The sequence below is a fragment of the Falco punctatus genome, assembly GCF_963210335.1.
Source record: "Falco punctatus genome assembly, chromosome: 14".
Classification (NCBI taxonomy): domain Eukaryota; kingdom Metazoa; phylum Chordata; class Aves; order Falconiformes; family Falconidae; genus Falco; species Falco punctatus.
Window position 1 is genome coordinate 18,003,859 of NC_137594.1, and position 24,581 is coordinate 18,028,439.

Genomic DNA, 24,581 nt, shown 5'->3' on the forward strand with positions numbered 1-24,581 from the left:
GGACTTTTTCCCTGCAAGCCGTCAATCAGTCGTAACCAGGACCTCTGCCTTCTCCTCCCCACAGAACACAAACATTTAGCTGGTTCACCTCTATCAAGCTATTTGGAAAAACAAATGTTTGTTCAAAGATACAAAGCATAGAGGAACTTACAGTATAAATTATTTATGTGAGGTCTAATTCTATGTTAAATGTGCATTTGTCACATCGCTACGTTGCCCCTTTGAGTGTCTGAAGCTTACCTGTAATTGGGGAAACACAGACAAACATCAAGTCCTTCTAAGTCTTCATGATCTCAGAGTTAATACGGTGTATTTTTAGATTGTGATAGATTAATTCTTCCATCGGAAGAGAAAACCTGGGAGAAATGACAAAGAAACAGCCTGTACAGTTATCCTTAAAATACTTGCAAATACAGTAGGTATTTAATCGTATATATCAAAACAAAAGTGACTGTCACGTTCTTAATCAGACCAAATATAGAACAAGCTTAAAGGAAATCTCTCTACATCAGACTTTACAAAAGACTATGTCAGCACAATTGTAAAGGATTTGGGGTTTTGAGATAAACCAGCCTCGAACAATAAACCTCTGATAAACCTCAGATCCCAGATGTCTTTGTGGGTTTCAGACAACATCTGTATTCATACAGCATCATGATGAGGTATCTGGCTTATTTTTAACAGTAAATGTGCTAGTGGCAATGTTTTGATATTACTTAAAATAATATCCAGCATAAACGTTATTTTTAGGAGAGCAACTTGAGATCTCTTGGGAGGACAGATCACAACATCCTCACACAGCTCTCAACATTTTCATATGGGTATTTGTTGAGCAATAAAGTAATTTAAAAGGAATTTTGTAATTTGTTTAGTCTTCCACAAATGAACAAAATACACTCTTCCACTTCACTACCTCTGTGATAATGCTCATGGCTAAACAGTGGGTTTAATCCAAATGCAAGTCTGAAAATATCTAGTACTATCTAGTACTAGTGCTTTTTTTTTTTTGACACAAGTTCTTAATTAATTGAGCTTCATGATACTATAAGCTATAGCAGATCAACTACAGAAAAATGAGATGTCAAATTTTACCCATACATCAGATATAATGTTATTTTCATTGTATCTTTACAGGACATCAGATATGTTAATATTTATGGAGTATACACAGAGGAATACTGCTAGAATTAATAAATAATAAAGCTAATATTTTTTGCAAAAATAAATCATGAGATATCTCATTATAAACTGGATGCCTTCAGTTGTAGATAATTTAGTACACTAATAAATAACAGGAGAGCACAGCGCCGATGGAATTATATTTCATTATTTAAAATATCTTTCTATTCATATAAGAATGTATTCTTTTGTGTTCAAAATCATGGAAATAGGCAGAACTGGTTTAGAACTGAGGGTACTTGCAAACAAATAAAACCGATGTTGCCTCTAAGATGCCAACTAGACGTTATTGAATAGGTATGTATAACACAATCCACCTCTCAAATGGACATCAAAATCATCCTGGGATGTCTTTGGCCAGATGTAGCTCACAAATTTAACCCATTGTTCCTATTGTCTCAACAATAATAGATTTTTTCCATCTTGAACAAGGTGTTATCTTACAGGTTTGAACGTTGCCACTTTGAGTCTTACCTGTAGAAGATCAATAAAGAATCAATAAGGGGTAAGAGTTTTGGGGTTGGGATTTTTTTTTTTTTTGGTTGGTTGTTTTCTTGTTGGTTTTGGGTTGTGGTGGTTTTTTTGTGTGTGTGCAATAATTAATTAACAGAAATTTTTGGGTAAGACTTTATGAAGATTTTGCATGAAAGTTTGTTGCACCTAATGAGACTACAAAAACATATCAAAGAATTTGGCGTGTGTTAATACTTGCCTGCAATATTGTCAGTAGGTTTGTCTCATTTCTGATCTATCTGGTCCCACAGTTTAGGTTTGTCAAATCTCTCCCAGATTTGCGCAGTGCAGTCTTTCAGTCCAGGGAGAGCACGTGCCATACTCAGGATTCCAAGAAGTGCTGCAGGACTGGCCCCTTCACTCTCCAGCTGGGATTTTCAAAGCACTCTGAAGAAAGCAGGTAGCGAGTCCTCATTGAAAGTCAGAGGGGACTGATGCTGACCTCCTCATTTGTAAAATCCCAGCCTGTTCTCCTTGACACGGGGCATGTCTTCATTCTCGCTCTAATCTATGCCTCATATGCATTGTACAAGCGTTAATTAACTGATAGTAACATAATTAAGAAACTGTTGCTCTGGGTTATTGTATTTCAATTTCAGACACCAACAGTGAAATAGAAATACAATTTTTAAAGAGCAACTTGCTGCCAAACACAATGGAACTAGGAATATCAACATGAGATTATGATTAAAACTCCAGAACCCTCAAAAGTAAATCATGGCTCTATCGCTTCATTTTCTTACAGCTCTCTTCTCTTTTCTATGGAGCTCCTAATCTATACACAGTATATGACTATGAGATTTACATATGATTTTAGTAAATCACTAAGCCCATTCTGCTATTGAATTTCTCAGTATGTGACTTAGTGAACTGGTTTTATGCCAAAAAGCACATTAGAAAAGATAAGCCTAGACAGCATTTTCAGCCTACAACAGAAAAGTTAACTCTGTATTGTTTAGTTTTCTGTGTCTACACCTAAACGACGAGGTGACGATTTGTTTAAACATTAGTGGGTTTAAATACATACTGATCAAATATTATCAAAGAAGAGCTTTAAGGGAAGCAGTACAGAAAATCGATGTTTAATTGATTAATTTAATTCAGAAGTCGAGGACTTAGATGACTAGAAGCTAAGATAACATGGAAGGCATAAACTAAATTATCCATCAGGTGTATTCCATTACTTTTCTATGTCTGCAAAATTAAAGTCCTGATAACACAAACAGGAACGTTCAAGAGACAGTAAAACAGCACCTAGCTGGTAGGAAAGCAGCAGAATGTTATTTACTGGAATTACCACTGTTTTCAATAGTGCTGTGACGATTTACACAGCGAGGATGTGGTTCTCTCAAGTCTACAAAACAGCTCCCTTTATTTTTTCATCATCATTTACTAGGTTCAGGTTTGGTCTTTTTAGCCTATTGTAGCAACACTGCTGAGAAGGAAAAAACCACAACACATTTACACTGAATTTTAATGATATTATTACGCATATGAGCCAAACTTCTGTGTCCAAGAAATAAACTCCCAAGCCAAGTTTGCCTTTAGCATGAAAAGAACAAATCCTGATAGGTTTTTAGTTCCAAACTCCTAGAGATGCCCAATACTCCACTTGGTGTCCTACACAGCCCTCTTCTCAAGAATTGTCCTGGTGCAGCAGCTATATGATTAGTGGAACAAGGAAGACAGTGAGAATACCAGGAAAGCAGAAGAGAAATGAACAGAGCAATAACAGAAATCAGCATTTGTTTATTCTGCTTATGCTATAAACCACAAAAAACTTGATTACAGGAACTTTCAGAGCTACTTTCAGTGCTCGTTAAGTAGAAGAATGGCTGCAGAAGCATGGCCTTAGAATCTCTGAAGATCTGCACAATCCAGGCCTGGTATTAGAACAGGCCTGTAATCAGAATAGTGCTGAAGTTGCTGTGCTGAAGTTAACAAGAAAGGTAGCCTTGAGCTATTCTTGAATCCTGAGACCAAGTAATTATGTTGTGCCAACAGCCCGTGGCTGTAACAAGCTACAGCTGCTGGGAAAGCAGGTGCAGGGCCAAGAAAGACAGGGACCAGTATGGGAAAATAGGGAGTAACAAACTACAGGGCTGAAGCACAGCAACACAATTAGCTACATGGATAGAATGCTTATTTTGGTCATGATAATTAGGGGTGTGAGAACCGCGCGTGTTTAGAGACTACTAACCAATTATCTTTCTGCTTTACGAATATGCGTGTGTATCGGTTCTATATACGTAGCGTTAGAAACTAATAAAGTTGAGCAAGATGCATAACTCATATTGAGCATCTTCTTGACTCCTGTGAACCCTTCTTCCAACAGGTAAGGTAACAAAAGGGGTCCATCAAGACGGTGCAGAGCCACTTTCTATTTTCATCTTTCCTTTGTTTGCCATTGGACTCAACCCAGCCAAGAGTGACGATGCGAAATACTGATCCCCACATTCAGAAGCTGGATCTGGCTTTAGGGATCTCTAGTTTCTGTGCCTTTCCACATTTGAGTTTCAGATTTCTCTACACTGAAATATAAAGTCTATAACAGAAACCACAAGTCCTTATTCTGAAGGGATACCTGCTTGCCCTACATGAGTCACCACAAAGCATTTGCACCCCACCCTGCAAACAACTGTGCACATAACTACACACATGAAGAGCCCCGCTGAAATTAACAGAGTGAGCAAAACGCAAAGTTACATGAGTAAGTGGGACTGGGGCTTTGAGCATTCTACATCTGCTTCTTCCCAAAAGACAAGAGAGAGTACATCTTCTTTTCCACCTGTATGTTGTGTGAAAATGGAACCCAAGGGAGTAAGCATCCTAAAAAGGTAAGCGATAATACCAAGAAGATGCCATTCCTGAGAAATATACTCTGAAATTATTCATACGTTCCCCTATGACTTCATGGCTAACATCTACAGATGACCAATGTTGAATACAGACAGAAATGATACCAAAAATGTGTTATATATGCAATTTTTAAAGACTTTACAGGAAGGATGACAAATTTGTCTCTATTCCATTATTGGAAAGAGACTGTTTGGGGCATTTCTTTAATGTAGGAATTCTGTGTGTTTATCTAAGGTAAATATGCAAGCGTTAATAAGGTAAGAACATGGACATTGTTTGGGATTAAATTAAAACCATTTGCCTTATGCATGCTCATTTCCTTTTTTACTACTCAATTCCCCTATGATGCCATCTGATCACTTCTTGAATGTCCCCTGTGCTTTCGCCTTAACAATCTTGCCTGGTAGGCCATTCCACACGTTTGTGATTCTCGGCATGAAAAAAATGCTTCCTGACATCTGTTCTGAATTTGTTTCTCTTTAATTTCCATTTATGCTTCCTTATCCTAACATCTGTGTCATTGTGAAAACGGTAATTCAGATTGACGTTATCTGTGCCATTTAAGATTTTACATTCCCTAGCTAAAAGCTACTCGTAACCATGTAGTGGTTTTGTAGTTCTTATTGACAGTTAGTCGAGACACATTTCCTAGTTGTAATTCATATGGTTTAGGTTATCCTTTGGCTTTGTTGTTGGGTTTTTATTCTCTTTTCAAATCGAGGGCTAGCACTGTACTCAGTGGGCCAATTTCAGCCCCTAAGTCTTTCCCACAGCTGCGTTATAGGAAGAAAAGAAGTAGAGTTTGGCCCAATAAGCTTAATGGAGGTATCAAGAGGACTGTATATTATGCTAATTCCTGCTGTGGGTTAATAGTGTGCCTTTGGTAGCTCTACAAATCCAGCACTTGGGAAACTTTCCAATTGTTTCTCTCAATGGCTTGAATATAGGGGCTGGGGGACTAAATTGTACTAGGTGAATATTGTGTTTTGGTAATGCCACCCCATTTAGTCCAGACAGCAAGAAATTAAAAAGCAAAAATATTATTAAAATTACTTTTATAGTTCTCTCAAGTCTACCAAAGAATCTGGGACTATTTTTTCAATTCTGTTAAATCCCCAAGACTGGGACTCAGGTATCTCCTTTTACCTGCCCTTAATGAAACAGATTAATTCCAAGAGATGAACCGTCAGAGCCTATACCCACAACAAGCAAAGCAATTAACAGCATGTCTAACAGCAATTAGCAAACAGTCACATTTTATGTGGTTGGTAACTATGATACAGAGTTTAAAATGTACACTTTCTAATACAAGGGGGAAAAAATGTAAAAACAGAAGTAAAGCAATATGGGTAGCTGATTATGGAGTTTGGACTAAGGGCTTATGCCAGAGAACACAAAACACCAACTATAGATCCCTCTTTCACGGTAGTAAAGAGGTATAATTCATACACAGCTGCATCTCAAGTCATAGACAAGGTATACCCTTTTGCTTCCAAAACACACAAATTAGAAGATTTGAAATTCTCAAAGAATTAGCGGTACCTTAGGTATCTTTCTTACCTTAGTTATTCTTCACTGCTGAATTAGTATCTCCAGCATGTGTCCAAAGATGCTACTGAACCATGAAACCGGTACTGCCTAGAAAGGTTGGAACAATAATGGCTGGCACTTAATTGCCTACATAAATGCCCCCACAAAGTATAACCTTTTGCAGTGAGTACTTCTAGAAAAGATTGAAAAAGCATTCTAGTTTATTCTACCATGCTAACAGAGTATTTTGGAAAATACATCTAGATACCAAGAAGATTCTGAAACACCAGTTTCAGTTTTTTCTCAAGTTCATAATTTTCATTCTGGATATAAGTAGATAATACACTTTACAGTATTATTCCATTTATTTCTTACAACAGAGTAAGAAAATGAGAACAAGCCGTTTCTCTATACTTAGAAAAAGTGCATGTTCAGTCTAACTAGGTTATCTAGGTTTTGTAATGGAAAACTCCATCAGCATCTCGAAAAACTGTTTCTTCTACACAGTGAAAACAAAGTTAAAACTGACATTAATCCTATTTTATAAAGGATTATCTTAATTCATTCACCTACGTGGAGTAGTGGGCTTGGAAATACCCAGCTATGATCTAGCTTGTCTCCAGAATATGTCCAATGAGAGTAAAAACAAACTCATAAGATACCGTGCAAGTAAACATGGTGGAGGCATGTGTGAATGCGTGTGGGAGGGGAAACTCATTTAAAAAATGAGGTATTCGAGAAGCATATTTAGGTATTCAAGTCACCTAAAACCTGTTTCATATCAAAGTAAAAATCCTGCTCTATAGCCAGCAGAGAACTGCACAGTGAGCACATCAACAGGGGAAAGGTGGGAGAGGAAAGGAATGGATACCAGTATGTGTTTTAATTAAAGGTGAGGGGGGAAGAATTTTTACATATTATTTACAGTTTGTGCAGACTCCTTTCCTTTAAACAGGGATTGTGAACCGTAAACATGCCATTCTAATTACTTCTGCTGAAGAGCAAAAAGTTTTTTAACAGTACTCACTTAATATTTTCCTCAAGTAAAACGAGACAATTATTTTACATCATGGCTTTTGGGTTGCTTAATTTAAGCAAGGAAAAAAAGGTATTTTCTCAAAATGTTTGATATTCTAGAACACAATAGAAATCCCGTACTTCCAAGTAATGCTTCCCGTCTTACAAAGCAGGCCTGGGTGACTGACCCTGCTCTAACTAAGCTTCTTCCCTGATTAGAAGGTAAGTTTCTTTCATGGTTATATCATTTTAAAACCTATTCAGATGTGATAACATTTTCGCTCCTGTATCTTGGCAACATGATTTATTCCGTTAACACTGAGTGTTACAGTCTGAAAAAGCTGTACCATCTGGGTTGAATTAATAGCCTACGCAGAAAAATAAATGAGAATGGTCTGCTATAATTAACATGTAGGTAAAGTATATTTAACAGATTATTATAATTAATATATCAGTTACTGATTTCATGCTAAACAGATTTGTGAACACAAGATATTAAGATTAGTTACCCTCTCTGTATGTGCCCCGTAAAAATGTAATAGAAGAATAGATCCAAAGAATCAAGAAAATTGACCTTAACATTAAGAACATCAGATGTGAAATTTCAAGCAAAGAGAGGCAATGTAGGGTGTTATGAAATAGTAGTAGAAAATTACTAGTTTCATGCGTCTAGAATTAACACCAGTAAACCTCCACTGTGACCTTAAAAACCAAAACAAAGCCCCACCAAAATGCGTGGGTAAAGAATTTAAACGTGACTAAAGGCATCCGTCTAAGAGGGACAGGGCAGGTGTGTTTCTTAAAGCTGTCTTGGTCTGCATTGCATACAATGTATAATGCAGTAGAAAGCCAACAAGAAGTGTGGATTTGACCAAAATTCCACAGAGCATGTCATCCACACAAACACAGTGGGTTTTGTTAGCGGGCTTGTCATAGGACACAAATGGTGGTTACGTTTTCACAGGTTACCAAAAGTCCAGTGGTTACTTAGTGATTTCCTTAACATCTGCATCCCAAGAATAAAAAGTCCTATTTCTTTAGCCACCCACAAAAAGCATTTACTTTTATTCAGGGTCTTAGATGTCTTTTCAGCTGAACTGATATGACATTGCCAAGAAATGTTAGAAAAACAAATACAACTTTACAATTAAAATTTGTGCATCTTTATCTTTCTTACTGTGCAGTAACAAATCCAGAAACTCACATACAATTGAAGATTAAGATCTGAAATTAACGCTACTTCTGTTTTTCACAGAAATTAGATATTATTTTTTTTAAAAAAAGATATTTCCAACTGCCCACACCTCCTTGCATAATCAGGGCTTTTGTGTCTCCAGATTGTTATAATAACTCATGTTATTATAAATCTTGTTTATTGCTGAAAAGACTGAGGGTCTTTTGAAAATGGTGTTAGGCATATTGCAAACAAAGTATGTAGGAGAATCCATTCCAAAAGGCTCGCAATTTAAAGAAAGAAGACAAAGAAGAGATAAAAGGGCAAAATTAAATTCAAATGCAGTTAGAGTGCCAGGGGAATTCCCTGCTTTTCTCCTGATTTTAACTTTATGCACAGGCACAAAAGTTAAATGCAATACCATAATAATATTTTTAAATATGTTTGGGATGAAAAAATAATGAAACACTTACAAACAAGGCTATAGATTAATAACACAAAGAAACCTGAATAAGACATGGCTATTCAGCACATAGGCCTCATAGAAAATAAGGAAGAACATACTGAATTTAATGAGGTTAAAATTACTTTTAACATTCAAATAAAGGATTTTTTGTAGAAAAAAAACCCAAAATATTAATTGGCAAAGTTTTCTGCTAGTGGAATTCCTCTTGGATATCAATAGGTTGTGGAAAACACTGAACCCAAGACTGGCACATTGATTGCAGGGAACATTTGGTGCTTACAGAATTTCAAATTATATAGCTGAAAAAGAATGCTACAATATTCTACAGTAATTGTCACAATTTAAATAATGACTTTAGCTGATTACTGTAGAATAGGAAATAAAAATCAGCCAAAGAGATAATTACAGACATGGCAGAAAAAGTTTAGGAAGCTTCCATGTAGAAATTAAGATAAAGGGCAACACTTTTGCATTCCTTTCCACATCCATGCCAACTCCAATGCTGTCGTTAACATTCTCCAAGATTTTCATTTCCAACTCCAAGAGATGCTCCAAAGTAATTATATTCCCGGCTCAAATTTGCATTCTAATGTAAAATGTGAATGGTGTTGTCACATGTTAGTACGTCAACAGATTATCGCATCTAAGTTTTGCAGAGTAATTCTACCTTAGCATTACTGAAGCAACTATTAGGATTTTAGAGAAATCAAATATATTACAGGATTTATGTCTTACTCTGGAACACCTGGTGTTAGTCTCTGCCACAGTTCTAAACAAGGCGGATCTGCAATATGTTGCAGAGTTGTAAGTCCACATTTCTATAACACATCCAGATTCTTCAGATTTAGTAGAAAATAATATACAGTGACAGCTGAGCGAAAAGTGGGCAGGATCATCAGTGATTTTTCTTGCATGTTCTAGAAGTGTATCAATGGTGCTAACAAACAGCACTGGATTTCTACCTTTCTGTACATTTAAATGCTATAGGCAATGATTTAAATATTTTAGAAACTTTTTTACTATAAGTTATTACAAGGTCATTTTTGCCCAGGTTGGGAGGTAAAAGTTAGCATAATTGCCATAAACTGATATTTTTAATTTTCTTGACAGATAAATGCTATCAGAAAGGTTTTGTAGCAATACCACTGACACTTACATGGACTAACATACTGCGACTACTGTTAACATAGTCACCATCATATATCCCTTAATTTACATCAGGCACAGGATTAGGGAAGCAAGGTCATATCTGGCAGGAGTAAGGTTCAAATTTTTAGGTGAACAGCTGGTATTAAAAAAAACAGACAGGGACTGACTGATACAAGAGCCTACAGTGGCAATGTAAAACCAGAAGAAAAACAGAGCAAAAGCAGAAGCTTTTTTTTTTTATTATTTTATTTTTTTTATTAACACTTAAACCAAGACACCAGCAACTTAAGTAGTTACTGCAGCAAATAGCGACATTTGTAAAAAGTGGTTCTCAACAAACAAACTTCTTCTTTCAAACAGTATTAGAAACGAGATGGAAAAAAAGACCTGTATCATACGACTAGAGAAAACAGACCTAACAAATCAGACCAAAAGTCTTCTAAAGTCTCCTGATCAGTCCTGGTGATTGCCCTGATGCAAAGGGCAGGACAATTAGATAGTGATAATTTGCCTGTATGTTCACAAAACTTCCTGTATTTTGCAACTCCTCCGCTTCTTTGTCTATAGTAGACATACGAATGTACCTAGTATTTATTATTAATTAGTCCAACTTTTAGTATAATGTGTGGAACAAGGCATGAAGATGTGACCCCTGCTCCAAATAATTTTCCAACCACCTAGTTGACAGTAATTATCCACTTTCTCCAAACCACCTATAATTTAATACAACTGTTAAATCTATTTTACTCACCTCTCTCAGGCTCAAAGTCCTCAACTCACTCCTTTGTTCAGAAGCTTGTTATTTGTACAGCTGGTTTGATCCTTTGATTATGTGTCTTGTACTTCTTTGCGTATTTTCTATTTCTGCTACAGTCTTTTCAATTGTGAGAACCAGGACTGCCCGTAGTATTCAAAGGTACTTACGGGACTCTAAGTCACATTGTTTTCCCTAAAAATTTCTCATTTAAGTTTTTGCATTCTGTTGCTGATTTTGCCATTAATGAACCAAAATCTTCATAGCATGGCCTACTAAAATCCAAGTATCTCTTGCTGAGTGGTGACCACATGCACAGAATACAGGGAGGTGCACATACTCCCCTGTAAATGAGCTTATGGACAGATCTCAGAGGTCAGTTACTTCACTCTGCTATTTGCAATGTTTCTTTGGTGGTTGTACAGTGAGTGGTTGCTACAAAAACCTACAAAGAGATTTGCTTGATTGTATGCATTACCACACTCTTCACAAATTCAGTGTTTCCTGGACCAATATGTTTCTTGCATTTTAAATAGAAAGATTTACTGACTTTTAACTTTCTAAGAGTATTCCCAAACAGCTCACCTATTTCCTACTAGTAGTTTCCTACTCTATTTAACACATGCACTATAGGTTTTTACAAACTTCCCACTCAACCAAAAGCTTTTCTAGTTGAATGGTATCATTTATTTGTAGAGACCATCATGAGTGTCTTGCAATGAGTGAAATATGCTAAACAAAGAGTGTAATTGCTTTCCTGGGGATACTACATACAGAGAATGGGCTAAAAGGCAGAGAACAGCTACATTAACAGTTCTCTCCAATAGAGGAATGTAGGGAAAGCTTATAATATTGAGCAATATTGTTATCAAGTGGCTGGGTATTCTTTTTGGAAGTCAACTGGTTTCCCTAAAGGAAAGATGCATGTGTCTTCTGTTCTGGTTTGAAAAGACTTTCAGCAGCCAGGTAGGGAAGGTACAGTTCCACATTGGCCACACACTGGAAACTGATTTGTAACTCAGGTGCCTTTTGGACATGTAAGGAGTCAATATCATTTGCCTGCTGTGCATTTTCACTGCAGAAAGAGGTGAGAGAATGATAATTTCAGTATGGGCTACTAGCTGAGCCATACTGTAAAGTTAAAGATCAGTAGTGGGTTTTGCACTTTACCACAAATTCAACACATGAACTTAATTAGCTTTTATGAAGCTAAAAAAGGTGTCATTACACTCTGCTATACAGGCAGTGATCCACAAGTGCAGAGAGGTGTATTTTGTCACTGTGTGAATCCCCATTGTAAATACTTGATTTCTGCAGTCAAAACCTTTCCAGAAATTTTAAGGCATTTTTTCTATCAGGTCTTTCTCTCCATTAATAAGATAAGTATATATTTAATGCATACTAGGCAATATTTCTAGCAGTATTTTCTTCTAGAAAAAAACTGAGGGGCATCTTCCTGGTCTTAAAGAACCATAGGGCAAAACTGAGATATTTTAAGCTCACAACGTTACACAGAGGAGTTGCATTTGTTCCACAATCAACATCACCTTTTTAAAAAGTAAAGAAGTATTATCCTAATTCAGGAACAGCAAGGCAGACATTACAATACAATCCATATAACACACAGTTCCAGTACCTCTAAAATAAGGTACAACAGAACTACAGCATTTTTAGTACAGGAGCAGCAACAGTCCCTGCCCTGGAACTGAAGCCCTACTGGGGCAAGGACTATACTCATCTAAGGAAAAAAAGTATTTTTTTCTTGAAAAGACATTAATCTAGCTGAAAGATGAGAAAAGCAGGTGAACAAAATGAGGAAGCCAAGGATAACAATGAAAGATAAGAGGAGCAGCATGATAAACTTAGGTCACAGCACACAGCCTGTTTAAGCATCACAAGCTTATCAAGAGCTTAGACAGGCTTTGGTTAAGCACCACCAAGTTTTATGGTATTATTTTGGCCACTGGAGGGCTCTTGTATTTTTTCCACTAATATCTTGGTGAAGAATCAACACTGTAAATAGAGTCCCTAGTGGCTACCATGACCAGCATGCCTGGGCAATTTCATGGAAATCAAATTCAATTTACAGTGCTTTTACTTCATCTGCAATTAAAAGCTGAAAATAGGAAGAAAAAAACCCTCTCAAGCAGAGGCTCTCCATTTCTTCATAAATAGGACACCTTTTCAGAGACTCCCTTTTGTATGCAGCGATAGGGATGAGATCCGTACAAAACACAAAAGGTATAAAGTATCAGTGCCTGGCATTGTGAGGGCATTACCCCGGTTCCCTGTCAAGTGTCAGTCCTGTACAGGCAATAATAACTATTCCCGAGCTTCTGAGTTTTCAGCCACTGCTGTGACTCTCAATACAATGAATACAACACAGAAAACATTTTAAAATTGCTGATAAAAATCCTTTATTTTTCAGCCTTTGAAGGAGTGTTGGGAGAGCTTCTGACAAAAGAAGGAAGTAATTTCAGTGAAAGGGATAATGGGAAGTATATTGAATGAGAAAGAAGATGGAGGGCAGGAAATGCAACAGTAGTTGAATTAAATTAAAGAACAAGCTCCAGCAGCGAAGTATATGCTGCATTTTTTTTTTCCTAAGAACCAACAGGAAAAGTTTGATGTAAATTATTGAAAATAAAAATATAACCACTGGAAATAATATATTGATCTTTGACTCAAGCTGATGTTCCACTGAATACTTCTCCCCCACACTCTTTTTTTTTTTTTTAGCAATTCACTTTCTGTAACATTGTTGAGGAAACCAAAAGGAGTGTGATACATGGAGGATCTAAAATAACATCCTCAGAGATATTACTTATTTCAGGTCTCAGCAACCAATTGATGCCAAAAAGGAGGAGGAGGTACCTTTACGAGTAACACATGGCACTGAAACTGTTATTTGAAATGACAGACCCTTCCGCCATGAGAAGCCACTTTGAGCCATATCCTGTGTTTACAGCCAGAGATCTTATTAATCTGATAACGCTTTAGTTCCTCCAAGCATAACTGAAAGAAATCACTGTCTAATTGCTTTTCCTATTAGGAAAGCAAGTAAAGAAATAAATAATAATTAAAAAAAAAAATATCACGGGTTTGGACTTTACAACCAAGGCCCCTACAGCATCTACCCAAAAATGCTCCAGCAGCTTCTCTTTTGCACATTTCCTTCTTAAACCTTAACACCAACATCCACGTTGCCATAATAGTGATACAACAGGATTTTGTCCTTCAATTCTCTCATCATGCACTGGGGTTCAGAGGAAGGCTGGCACTATAGATCCCTATCAAACTCATCAAGCTTCATACACTTTCACCTTTTCAGTTGTAGGATGCTGCCCACACAGTGTGAAACAAAAGTTCTTTAGCTACTTGTGATCTTGCGATGACAGCGTGACTCGCATTAGCTGTGATAATGCCAATACATAAATTAACTGCAAGGAGAATCACACAGAAGTGATAGAATAGGAGCCGGTAGGATGACCTCCACATGGTGGACTTGCCACAAAAAAGAAGAAAAAGAAAAAACCCAACCCAAAACAAAACAGACATCAGTACTCAGACCCCAGCACTCCTGAGATTGAAATCCCCACTTAACATCGTCTGGAAAAGGAATCGGTACAAGTCAGTCTTGATGCCCAAGACTACGAGGCACAGACGCAAACTAACTTCTACCAGCCTTCCCTGTCCACCCTAGGGATTTACAGTGGGAAAGCTGAGCTGCCAGTTGCCTGGCAATAGCTAAAAGCTCAGAAAGACAAGCTGCTTGAGCTGCAATTTGATGTTAGAACTGACTGAAGACAGTATTTTCCCAGATATTTAACTTTCATCTTTAAATCAATTTGTACACTGAGATGATCAGTTATAAATGGGGATGGAAAATCAAACTGATTTTAGGATCTGAGTGTGGTCCCACTACATTTTCTTTCTTAACGTTGCCTAAATTTGTATCATCTTCATTTCAGTAGCAGTTAATGACACAGTATTTTAACTGCCAGCACATGATGTATCGAGCTGCTGGTCAAACAAACAAAAAAAACATTATAATTGAGCTCCTCTCAGAGAGCATCACAAACTATTTCTACAGGGCACCTGTCACAAAATGAGTATTTTGTAGGACTACTGATTAAGTCATAGATACATATGTGATTTACTGTCACTGTTCCCACTCATCCGACCAAAGCTGAGCTACTGACAGAGAAACTACCATACTGCAGTTAAAAAGGTAAAGCAGTGGTTAAGAGGATATTCCATACAGCCTACTAATCCCGTTACACACCTGGCTCTCTTACAACTGCTTTCATTACTTTTCTTTAGAGCAGAAGATAAAATTAACAAATTCCTGTAGACTGTCCCTTCAGGAGCATGCTACCTGCACTTACTGTTTCCAAATAGTTGAAAAATATCCCAAATGTTTCTGTGTAGTTTAGGTTTGGGAAAATATTTTTTATATATACACACAAGAATACATTGGCAGACAATTTTATATCCATGCTAAGTTGCACTAAATGAACTGACAATAGCTTCTATCTTTAACTGTCAAGCTATAAAATTGCCTTATGCTATTTTTCCTTAGAAGGAATAATGGAAAGTGACACAATAATAGAAAGCCTAACCTGTCATAAAGGACATAATAATTAACCTATGGAAATTAAAACCTCTTCAATGCTACAGCACCCAGGAGCCACAAAAAAAGTATGGGGAACACAGTGATGTCACCAAGCTGATGGCACCGATGTATAAAAAAAAAAAAAAAAAAAAGAAAGTACCCTTTCTGTACCTCATTGGCAGGCTTTTCTAAAAGTATATTTACTCGTACCTGTGATTCTTATGAGAAAAACTAAGAACACACAGGAACATATGTATTTTTAAGCCTGTGGTGCCAAGTTTGAGTTGCTGATCACACTAACTTTTCCCGGGCCTCCCACGCCACTTGAGAACAATAACCAGTAGCTACATCACGGCCTTCAGCTGGGCTTGCAAGTACCACGTCTCACTTGCCTCTTCACTTGAGGAAATTAACACTACTTCTCAAAAGAAGCTGTTCTACTAAAATGTAGAAGCTGATTATTCTGTGTCAGCTGATTATTCAGCCTGTCAGCTGAGCCCAGGCATTCCTACGGCGTCTCTAGCTCCTCCTCTGCTACGTCTTTCTACCCCACTGCCCGGTATTTATTTTGAACCTGATGCAATTTGTTCCTTTTCCCATGAAAAGGCAGCTCAGCATTCCCCACTGCTCCACAGTTTAAGTGATCACGCCCCAAAAATTCCGTTGGCACTGACAGCTGCACTTCACAGCGTCTCGTATGGCTCTAGCAAGAACGGTAAGCACTAGCAAAAGGTGGACTCAGTAAAAGGTCTAAAGTCTACTTAACGTAAGAATGGAGAGATTCCAAATTAACAGCTACTTTTGGAAGCTTTGGCTTTGCTTTCCAGGGTCTCCAGTTCTGCTGCGTCTCCCCAGGGGATGGGGAGCTAAATGCAGTCGTCCGAGAGAGCTCCAACCGCAAGCGTTGGTGTTTCAGTCAGGACACAGGCTCTAAGATCCTGAGACTTAAAAGCACTTTTTCTTACTGAGACAGAATGCAAGTACTAGCATTTCATAAGCAATTAAAGGTTAAAAGTTAGGACAAAATGGATGCCTGTCATTCCGTTCACTGAGACCATTTCTAGTTAATGGGTGAAAACCAACAACAACAAAGTGCTGGAGTTCCACTCTGGGTAAACACAGCCTTTAAAAAACATTTAAATTTTTTAAAGGCCTCTGAAAACATACTTTCCGACTGGCATATAAAAGGCAAGTTGAATACCCTGTGCACTCACACTTCCATAAGGCCTGTTGAACCCCGTGTGAGCAATCACGTACACCCAGGAACGCCCAGAACATGTTGGAGACTGTGAGAAACTGCCTTATTCAACACACCATTGCAACATGCCAAACCTATTCGCTTATTATTAAGCTATAATCCCTTTACCTTTTTCTTGATGGAATTACCATGATGCTCTTCTAATTAGGAGCCCTGGGTTCTTACAGTAGATTAGGTATACATAAAATCGTGCGCTCTAGGAAAGCCTTTTTGACAGATGTGCTGGATGAGCTCAAGCAGAGTGCCTTCTGACTGCCGCTAGAAACGTAAACATTTAGAGCAGCCCATATTCCAGGGTCACATAAAAACAAATATTATCTCTATACCTGTTAAACTTGAATAGAGCTCAAGTACAAAAGGGTTTTCATTAAATAAATTGGGTATTTTAATTTGTATGAATATGTAATGCTTATATTTAATGGTCTATTTTTATAAATGATAAATGGACTTTAAACATGCATAACACAATAAGACATTATTAACTCTAACTGCTTTGTCAGGCAGCGATTTGCATTTAGTAATTTTGGTCATTTTGTTATTCAGAATATGTGTTTTCCCTTTTGGATTCTTTTAATCCTCTGAGCTTAGGTTACTTTTTCAATGCAGCGAACTGTTGGGATATAATGGTTAAATAATGTGAAATTGCACTGATGCCAGTGAAATAAAAGTGAGTTTTACAAAACCAAGTTCCTTCCCTGAACATAATAACAGTAAATTTCTAGTGTCCTGTAGTGCAATATCCATTAGATTTATTATGTTGCAATTCCCAATCCCACTAGTTCTGCCTGAGGGTGAGTATATTACATTTCATCACAGTTTCATTTTCTCCTACAGATGAGAAATGGGAATGCTATTGCAGTTATGTAGCATGCATGTGTTAAATCTGATCTCTAATAAAATCAAACACATCACAACTCACAGCACTTTAGCACAGCGTCGGCAAAATGAAACACCATCTGTCATCATGTAGAGACTGCCTTATTGTAACACAAAATCAAACTGCTCAGTGTGAACATTGTTATTTAATAAATGGGTAAACGGAAACTGATAATTATGATCTTATTTATTTTAAATGACTGGTTAAAGCTACCAAAAAATGCATTATAACTCATCAATTAGATGTATGGACATTACACTAACACCGAGAGCAAACATCCATAAGCCAAGTCAAAATTTTACATGCGTTTAGTGAAAGAATGTGATAAATATGCAAGACATACACTTACAACAAAGCCCTGCCAAAATGAAGGCTAAGGGTAGGAACTGATGAAACAAAAATTCATTGTCTGTACTAATGAGACAATTGTAGATTCTGATACAAAAACAGCTGAAGGCTATGTTGTTAAAGAATAGCTACTTGTAGCAAGTTGGAAGGTTTAAAGACAAAATAAACATCGTGCTCTGGTCCGAGTAGATTGCAATGCTAAAGATTAGGCATCGTCCCAATATAAGCTGGATGTCCAGGAGCTTCTAATTTGGCCATTTTAACTCCTATCAGAGTAAAGAATGATGCACATATTTGCTGTTAGTATGAATTAATTGCCTTAAAGAAAAAAAAGCATTTGTCAGCTAAACTGCTTCTTTCAACTGGCAGCAACAGATAAAACAAGATTTCAGGTTTGTAATTACAAAAACCTGGATTCGCCAATTTAAACGCCAGCTTCTAGTTATATAGGTTTGCTTTGCTATTATAACAAAAACCTGAGTCATTCGTCTTCAGAAAAAGATCTTCACACACAGAACACGCAGTTTTTAAGGAACTGTTACCACATCTGCAAAGACAATAACATGTTCTGACAAAATCTTAATGGTCCCGTTGCCCTCAGATCATATTTAAAGGACCCATGAGCCTGGTAAGATGTCAACAGAGGTGTCCAACGCCGCAGCGCTGACTGTGATGGTGAAGGAAGCAAACAGAATGCCAGGAAAATCTCACATGTTTTTGGATGTGAGAATTTTCTCCATTCCATTGATACTGTATCATGACTCGAATGACCATTAGCAGTGCCGCAGAAATGCCTCATGCTAGCATTGTATTTTTGATTATTTTGCTGATATTAGACTCAGTTTATTATACAAAACTTATAATAGGTATCACAAAATTTATCATCTGTTCAGTTTCAGATTTTGCTTCTTCAAGGATTTATCTTTTTTAAACATTTAAAAACAGTGTTTACCTTCAAAAAAATATTAAAAAAATAATGACTGTTCCCTGCTCTCAATATATCATTTTTGGAACTAGCACATAAAACGTGTGCAGGCCATGCACAGAAATTCATTACTTTTACAGTAAAAAATGGATCTATAGGCAGAGTTATATTTTACGTTCCATTGATTAGCATTGCAAACACAATTCTAAAAAAATTGACAGACCAATATATATAGCCTTAAATAAAATTCTCAACATTTAGGACATGAAGAATTAAGGCAGTTCTTTCTTCTTTGGCTCAGCTTGTTCTTAGGCCTTGAAACACATACGTGTGTCATACAGGAATACCTACCAGGCAAGACCCGAATAAAACTCAGGCATCAAGTGGCAAAATAAAAACAGTAAGCGTCCTTTATCCTGCAAATTCTCCAGGCACTGTACGATCTTGTCATTTACCTACCACTGAAATGCAGCCACTTGCAGTGAGAAACGCAGCAGCTGTTTAACAGCCCACATTAACACCACGCAGCAGTCTAGGACAGGCGGCGAGGAAGAAAACCCTATTGAGATGAAAGTGGAAAGAGAAATTACAAAACCTAACTATAATTACCAGGGTTGGATTTGGGCCAGGAAACAGTCACTATCGCATCTTGAATCACCACAATAAGTCTGCAACTTGGGTTTATGGCTCAGCCAGGAGATGGCATCTCAATCAGCACTGAGCTCTCTAAGACCATATTGGGACCCTGCTTTCAGCATAGAGCAAAAGGGAAATTAAGGATGGAGTACCAGCTTTATACGTAGCTGTCATGGCTCTTGTTGGCTAAAATTAGATCTTGAACATTAAATTAATGTAGAGTTTTTGTGTTGATTATATCAGATTAGGAAATTATACAATCATATATGAGGCTTTTGAGAATACTGAAATACTCCACACACAGGGAACACTGATATACTTTCCGTATGTGCTTCATTTATTAAAGCACTTATACAAGGGAGCCCTTAGAGGAGGAACATCTTTCCAGGGAGACTCTGGAGGTTTGGTTGCTAGGAAGTTACATATGCTTCTGTTTTTAATGAGATTTAAAGTATCATGCATTATATATTATTTTCTACATTTAGGATGTTCACCATTATTTGGCTTATTTTGTACTTCATTTTGCATTTCTGGCATGCAGCGCCTCTGCGTACAAAACATCTTTTGTAAAGAATTCCCCCAGAAATTTCAGAGAGATTGCATTTCACATTTTTTCCTCAGAAAAGAAAGCTCATACAGCTTTTTTCCTTTACTGACGTGTCTGCTGCAGGCATTCATTCTTCAAGAATGTTTCTACTAACTTAAAAAAGAATTAATCTGCCCCATACCACAGTAACTGTTAATGTGGATACTGTGTGCCTGCTATGCATTCTCTTCTGCTGTATGTAAGAATCCTGCTAGTGTTATTTTCAGATATGTTTAAATTCTGCAGGTTTTAATTCCCTCAAAATTACAGAGGTGGTATTTAAAAATATTTTTTGTAAGGATACAACACCCAACTCCTTACCCTTAAACGTTAAACAAAGGGACAGCCACTAGACACAAAAAAATTTAACGCTATTTATTTTTAACTGCCCACCTTAGGAAAACAAATAATTATGTAAATGCACAGCAGAGCCAGCTTTTTACATGGACTCCTCTTTGTTTACGTAATAAGAGATGCTAATCAAAGGTCAAAAAATGGTAGCAAACATTTCCATTGAAATTAGAGACTGATAAGGCAAATTATGACAGTAGTTTTAGTTTAAAGGAACAGTTTTGATCTCCAAATAGTTTTCAAAACTGTGTAGTTAATATTCGTCAAAGGTGATGGGATGCGCTTTTCACTAGCTCCTTGTACTAGCATTGGATTTCTACTATGCTTGGATCACATGGAGAAAAAAGTACAGCTATTTCAGTATTCTAACTTTAAACACAATTTGAGAGGTATGAAAGTGGTACTTGATCAGCTGCACTGCAAGTGGTACAAATACTCAAAACGCAATAAGAGATATTCAAATTACTATAGCATGGGCATCGCTATTACTCACCAATGAAATGCCATTACTCTTCTCTGCAGTAGTTCCTGTCCTTCTCCACAGTTCCCAAAGAAATTTCCATTTGTCCTTTCTCTCCGTTACAGACTGAGGCTGCAAAGTACGTGTCTAAGCTGCTAAACTAAGCATCATTCCTGTCTGGTTACCAAGGTCTAAAAACCCAGTGACATTTCTGCAACAGGGGCTTTGCAGGGATGAATTTCCAGGCAATGTGTATGCCTGTACCTTTGCAAGCTCTCAATAAATCGGATTCTTGAGCAAACTGTTACAAAGTGTGCAAGCTTCAGGGCTTACAGCTTAACATAAATGAGGCCACGTCTTTAAACTACGAGGTGTCTAAAGGATGCAGGTATGAACCGTACTGTGATTTTCCCAGATTCTCAAAGGGAGTATCTACGTAATTCACCACGTAACTAATGAAGGTAAACTGTTTTTTAACTAATGGAAAAAGAAGATGAAAACTAGAAAAAGACAGCCCAAATAAATGATGTGTATTAATACTGTTTGCAGATTAAACAATGTTATATCTACTGGAGTCACACAGATCAGTAATAAATTCCCTAAGGACTGGGGTTTGGTTTCTTTGGGGTTTGTTGTGGGTTTGAGGTTTTTTGTTGTTTTGTTTGTCTTTACAGAGAATACACACATATTTGCACAGAGATTGCTTCTGGCTTCATTCCTTTCCATACAGTCAGACAAACATACAGGGATGTCACTACAGAGGAACTCAAGGAACTCGGGTGAATAGCAGCACCAAAAGCTCAGGTCACATGCAGCACTTTAAATGTACTTATCTGTTTCAGATAAAGATGAGACTCAGCGGGAAGGACAAGTCTCCCTTTTCCTACAAGATTGGAATCACATAGTCCCAACCTATTTCTATAGTTTTGTCCCAGTTCAGGAAAGAATCTAATTTCCATACACGGTTGAAATTTCCACAAAATACTATAGTGTGATTTTGTATCCAAGTGGAAAAGGAGGTGGAGGAGCCAACAAGGCAAGATGTTACTAGATGTCTTCTCAAACAAAGGAGGTTTGGTTGGACTTGTGAAGGCTGAGGGCAGCCTTGGCTGCAGTGACCATGGGATGGTGAAGTTCAGGATCCTGCATGGAAGAAACAAGGCAACAAGTAGGATTGCAACCTTGGACTTCAGGAGAGCTAATTTTAGCCTCTTCAAGGACCTGCTTGGGTTAGGGCCCTAGAAGATACTCAAGCATCACTTCCTCCAAGTTCAAGACAGGTGCATACCCACAAGTAGGAAATCAAACAAAGGGGGCAGGAGACCTGCATGGACAAATAATGAGCTTCTGGCAAACCTCAAACAGAAGAAGGAAGATTATAGGATGTGGAAAAAGGGACAGGCCGCTTGGGAGAAAGGGATGTGGTCAGAACACGCAAGGAAGCAATGAAGAAGACCAAGATCTGTTTGGAATTAAATCTGGTGAGAGAGAGAAGTCATTGACAACAAGAAGGGCTTCTTCAAGTACATCAGCAGGAAAAGGATGACTAAGGAAAATGCAGACTCACAGAGGGATGAGTTGAGTGCCCTAGTGACAAAGGACAGAGAGAAGACAGAGTTACTGAATGCCACCTCTGCTTCAGTCTTCACTGCCAAGGCCAGCCCTCCAGTTTCCCAGACCCTGGAGGCAGGAGAGGAAGTCTGGAGAAATGAACTTTCCCTTGGTCAAGGAGAATCACATTAGAGACCACTTAAACCAACCTGATACCATAAACCCACGGACCCCAAGGGAATGCACCCCCAAGTGCTGAGGGGGCTGGTAGATGTTATTGCCGAGCCACTCTCTGTCATATTTGAAAGGTCATGGAGGACAAGAGAGGTGTCTGAGGACTGGAGGAAAGCCATTGTCACTCCAGTCTTCAAAAAGGGCGAGGAAGAGGACCTAGGAAACTGCAGGCCCCACCTCCATCCCTGGGAACGGGATGGAACTGTTCATCTGGGAGCTCACCTCAAAGCATGTGGAGGAAAAGAAGTTTTGAACACATTTCTGTGCAACCTGCTCTGGGAGAACCTGCTTTAGCAGAGGGTTGGACTAGATGATGTTCAGGGGTCCCTTCCAACCCTGACCATTCTGTGGTTCGGTGATATTTCAAATGAAACATAACCAGAGTTCAAGCACCTTGTTTTACAGCAGTTCTTGAAAGAAAAACAAACAAAAACCAACCACTATCTGACAAAAAGGATTTATTTCCTAATAATAAGATATTTCCTGATGAGAAGTGTCCAGATCATCCCATTTACCCTTTTCTAAAATATTGGAAGAACATTTTCTTTCTTGCACTCCTATGAAATTTCCTCCATGTTACAAGACTTACTGAAAATCAAAATTGATGATCCAGAAAGCTTCCCAGCTGGTTTTAAAACTCTGAGCTGATTTTAAGATATCCAGCTTTAGTAGCTGTTCATTATCCTTTGCAGTTCTTCCTCAAACCAAATCAAACAGTATTTCATTATCACCATATGAATACATTATATTTTTCCTTCCCTAGGTAGAAAAAATTTGATCAGCAGTAGTTCTACCACTTCCATCTTGCAGTGGCTTAATGCCTTTCGCTGGAATCTTCATTATTCCCACTTCACCCTTTCTTATGGTCTATAGCTCTACTGCCTTCAAATCATCTGCCAACTTGCTTTCCTTATAGTTTTGCAGCACTCTTCTTCACATTTCTCATATTATTTGTTATATCTTTATACTGGCTTTCACATCTTAAAGTAGTATTGTAGGTAGTATTGCCCTTGTTCTTGAATGCAGCTTTCAGACATTCTAGAAAAATATTTTAAGGGACTCCTGATTACAATTCTTTGTTTTATTTAAAGTACATCATTCCCAGTAGTTTACCATACAATTGTTTGGGGAAATCAATCATTTTGAACCAACAGACATGTGCTACCTGCTCAAATTTATGTTGTTTACGTGTTATTTACAGTAGCTTATGACAACTTTTACCTAAGTGACTATATATTTAGGTGTGCAACCAGCCACATTTTTATTTGTTTTAATCAACATGAAGTTAAATAGATTTGGGTTTGGGTTTGTTTGTTGGTTTTTTTGAATGAACCCTGAGTTACTTCAGACTTACAGGATTTCCTGTTTTCCAGGCAGCACATTTCTACTTTTTTTTATTATTGTTATTCACTTACGAAGCACACTTGTTTCTTCCATGACCCTGTAAACGTCTCCTACAACTCACAAACGTCCAGCATCCACAGAACTCTTTCGCAAAGGATCCCACAGCTCAGCTGCCATATGCAAACCCTCGTCCGTTGTGAGCCCATACCTACTGCATCTGATTGTCATCAGTTCTAGGAACAAGAGGGTAGGAGGGGGGAATGAAAGAAACACAGTCTTCCTATACACAGTGGCTGGATGCTTGAGGAATGCCCTGCTCCCCCACCATGGCACGTCTCTCCAGTAGACACTGACCAAAGTCCTGACTTGTGCTTTACTTCTTAAAACATTGACCCACTTTTATTTTTTTAAATAAATCATTTGACTTCGAAATGGCAGTCATTTGGAGAAAAAGGTAGCACTGTTTTTAACAGAACATCAGACACTACTTCCATTTTGGCCACTTTTTTTTTTTACCTTAATAATTTATAGCAGTTGATTTAACACTCCAGTCACCTGGATCTTCCCAGCTAGACTGAATGTATGCTCACATATGAACATCTGCATGTCTTGAATATGATGCCAGCACCTAGCACTGTCAGGGTTTTCTGTAGTTTGTTAGGGTTTTTTTTTTTGTTAGTTGGGTTTTTGGGGGGGGATAGACGGTGTATTGGGGTGTTGGTTTGGGTTTTTTTTTGGGGGATAGACGGTGTATT

At 37.7% G+C, this 24,581-nt stretch overlaps 1 long non-coding RNA gene across 1 annotated transcript in view; it reads right to left on the reverse strand.

The window, feature by feature from the left end:
* Nucleotides 1–24,581, reverse strand: part of LOC308053487 — a 103,062-nt gene extending 78,481 nt beyond the window's left edge. Inside the window, exon 1 of the long non-coding RNA XR_013923635.1 lies at nucleotides 241–24,581. This is a non-coding gene — a long non-coding RNA (uncharacterized lncRNA). The remainder of the gene's footprint in view (nucleotides 1–240) is intronic.